This window comes from Cupressus sempervirens, chromosome 9 (genome assembly GCF_028749045.1).
Source record: "Cupressus sempervirens isolate cs-2001-9-10 chromosome 9, ASM2874904v1, whole genome shotgun sequence".
Classification (NCBI taxonomy): Eukaryota; Viridiplantae; Streptophyta; class Pinopsida; order Cupressales; family Cupressaceae; genus Cupressus; species Cupressus sempervirens.
The window spans coordinates 787,786,736-787,790,506 of record NC_143126.1 but is presented as its reverse complement, the minus strand read 5'-3'; the positions used below and the strand labels follow the sequence as shown (position 1 = coordinate 787,790,506).

The window sequence follows — 3,771 nt, the reverse complement described above, 5'->3', positions numbered from 1 at the left end:
AGTCCTATAGATTCAAGTAGCCTACTTCACACGCTTGTCAAATTTTCCCTCTTATTCATCATGATCCCAAATCCTAGATTTATACTCTCCTCATGAAAAAAAACTAATGACCCATTTTTCATCCCTCCAAGTGTCATTTTGACCTATTTTCAAAGCCAAAATCGAATGCGATCTATGGTTTTTTGACATGTTTTCTCATAGGTAGTTTTGAGAGGGAAACTTTATGAGTTAATATCTTTTGACCCATAGGTCATCATGACACAAGATTTGATAGGGTGCAAGAATGCAAAACAAAGAATCTGTTTGTCTGATTTTAGAGCCCAATCAATTGTTTTGGTCAGTTTTTAAAGGTAATCTCTTAGGTTTTCAGACATAAAGTTATAGTCTTCATGAAAGTGGGTTTGGAGTCAAGATATTGAACATGTGATCCTTTATGTTCAGAGGATGAAATGGATTCAATTGATTATGAAGATAATTACAATCCAAAGACTGATTTACTAAAGGCTCTTTCTATTTTTGGCTTAGTTGTTGTTAATGTAGCAGCTATTAATCATTCTTGGAATCTTGCAATGGGATTCATTTTTGCATTAGATTATGCTAGAATTATCTTTGAGGAATCCCTTGACTTTAATAAGAGTGGTGGTGGAATTTTGGTGGCTATTAGTTTATGGGTGATTAGGAATATTGGGGCTCCATCATCTAATATAACTATCCAGGAGTTGACCGCAAAATCTACTGAAGTTAGTGAGATAGTATTCTTCTTGCTTGGTGCAATGACAATAGTTGAGATAATTGATGCACATAAAGAATTTAAGTTGGTGATAGATAATATCACCACTTGAAACCCTCATTCACTTCTTTGGGTAATTAGCATCTTCACACTTTTTCTTAGTTCCATATTGGATATTTTGACTTCTACAATTGTGATGGTGACCCTTTTGAGAAAACTAATATGAGATCCTAATTATAGGAGGGCTTCTTTTTACCTTGGTTGTTCCTTTGGCCCTTATGTCACTAACCAATGAAGTTAACAGAAAATAGGAGGTGCCAAATTTAAATGCATCAGAGTAGATGGCAGCAAGAGGACAATTTTTTTTTGCTATTGGTATCAGGGCGTTGCTATTTGTGCCTGTCTTTAAGGCAATAATAGGATTGCCTCCATTTTTTGGTATGCCTTTTGGCCTTGGAGTGTTGTGGATCTTGATAGATGCAATTCATTATGGGGATTCTGATTATAAGAGGTTAAAAGTTCCACAAGAACTTTCACAAATTGATACCCAAAGGGTTCTTTTCTTCCTTGGCATTTTGCTTTTTGTAGGAAACTCACAATCAGTTGGAATTCTCAAAGGGTTGGATAACTATCTTGACACCCATATCCCAAGTATTGAACTAATTGCTAATTCCATAGGTGTCACATCGATAGTGATAGATAATGTACCATTAGTTGTATCCACAATGGGAATGTACTAGCAGTAGAGGAAACTACAATCCATACTCACCCATGCAGGGGAGTAGAGTAGCTCTCTGGGATGCATGGGGAAGTTGGGAGTCCCCTCAACCACTTACCTACTTTACTAATGTCCTATGAATGGTTGAACAGTTAGACATAGGTTAAAGAGATTTTGCAGGATGCTCTTAACCACCTTCCATCGATGCCTCTTTCCTCAAGTCTCCCTCATATTCCAAGCAATTGCAAGGGGATTATATTCTTGCAGATTTAAAGGATCAAGGTGCAGAGACAAAGAAAAGTGAAGGCCACAAGACATAGGAAGGGTAAGAGGAGAAATCCATGATAGGGGAGGTGTCTTCAACATTAATATGGAGGTAGAGGGAAGCTTGCTTCTCCATTTCTGCAAGCATTCCCAGCCCATCAAAGTTTCTTAGCCCAAATCTATCCCATGACCATTTAGATTGAGGAGTAGAGTGGATCAAAATGCCATAAAGCCCTACATTTTGAAAAGCAATCTTGAAGAAAATCTTTCCCTAGTGTTGTTGATTCCCATATACTCCATGACCATGACTTGAATGGTGAAGACATGCATCAAAGTGAGCAGTTCTATGAAAATTGATTTATCAAACATTGCTTGTAGGGGGAAATTTTAAAGTTTTTAAATACATTTCCACACACATTCTATAGTGTCTTAAAGACACTTATCTTTTGTAAGCCAAAGACTTCTTATGTGGGACCCATGGTTGGTCAGAGGGTAAAGAAGTTGAATTTTGAATAACGTGTCCCATGAGATGGAGATGAGGTCAACAGTGATGTGGATTGATAAGTGAATCACAAGGTGACACCTAACATGCAAATCGATGAGGTATTATGTCATAACTTCTAGATTGGATGCTTAAGATGGTGCCATATGGCAGGATCCAATGGTAGGCACTTCCACACATCGTGAAGTTGCAAGGTCATTAGAGAATGCAAGAAAGTCCCTTGCCGCCATGTGGTAGTGGGCTCAAGTGGTAGATGATGTGGCAAGGATAGACTTTTAGCAAATTGAAACATGCCACGTGGAAATGATGTGGCAAGGCACCCAGAAGGAGATGATGTGGTACAACTAACTATGTAAGGAGACCCAATAGGAGACTACCACATGGTGTGTGTCAAGCAACAAAGTAGAAGCTAGTGAATCACATGCTGGCACGTGTCAATCTCAATCAAAGCAATTTGATCTAGATGCATAAATGGAGGGAAAAATCAAAGTTCAAAAAATAATGTTTTTTTAATATTTTTTTCTACTCTGAATGTGCAAGGTATTTTAAATCAAAAAAGGATATATTATATAGTTTTGACCTTGGGAAAAATTAAATATTTGTATTGAAGTGCAGACCTAAGATCCATGGTATCCACCTGATCTTCAACTAAACATTCTGGACATTTCTGATAAGTAGGTATAGGAATATCATATACCATTGGAATTAGGAGAGAGAAAAATTTCTATTTTTGAGGTTTGTTTTTGTAGAGGAGGCAATATGTTTGAGTTATTCAGGGTTTTGTCCCAAGTACTCATTTTTCAACAATATTCAGGTTTAGCAGTTTAGAGTTGGTTTTTGGCAAAATGGTGAACTGGGTATGTGCCAAGGTTGTTAAGGATGCATTTAGTGATATTTGTTTACCTCCACATCAATTTAGTGTGGGATTTTATCAGAATTTTAGATACATATCTAATATTTTATCAAAGCAAGGGTTTTTCTTCATTAGGAAGAGATATTTCAAGTTTGTTACACTCAATGATGAGATTTATTTCAGATGTCAATTATAGAGAGAAGATAGATACTTTATAGCAACAAGGAAAGAAGATTCAAGTGTACATGTGTCACTTCTAGATTAGATCCAATTTCTTCTTCCTTTCCTATATCTTTCTCTTTCTCTCTCATTGTAAGGGTTCCATTTTTGGAGAAATTTTCTCATTGATGTGATACCAGGGTTGGTTCCAGTTAGTCTATGCTACCACCATCCTTCAACTTTCTCTCTTGTATGAACAACAATAATGAAGCTTATATAGATAGTTCTGATCTATTTTAATGGTTTCAGGAGTTATTTACATATACCTTGAATGTATAGTTTCAAAGAAATGAATATAATGAGCAACAAGCTTCTTAGTTTCATTCTAATTCTCATCTCCTATCTCTATAATTTGCAATTTTTTTTGGTTTAGGGACAAAAAACTTAAACTCTTTATTGTCCCCTTAAGGTGGTATGTCTTGTATGTCTTTTTGTTGGTACAAAGAGCCAAGTAAATGCTTGATATATTTGACAGGGTTGCTGGT

At 36.3% G+C, this 3,771-nt stretch overlaps 1 pseudogene; it reads left to right on the top strand.

Moving 5' to 3' along the window:
- The first annotated feature begins 422 nt into the window (after positions 1-422).
- LOC149541079 (sodium/proton antiporter 1 pseudogene) lies at positions 423-1,470 on the top strand (annotated as a pseudogene).
- The last annotated feature ends 2,301 nt before the right edge of the window (positions 1,471-3,771 follow it).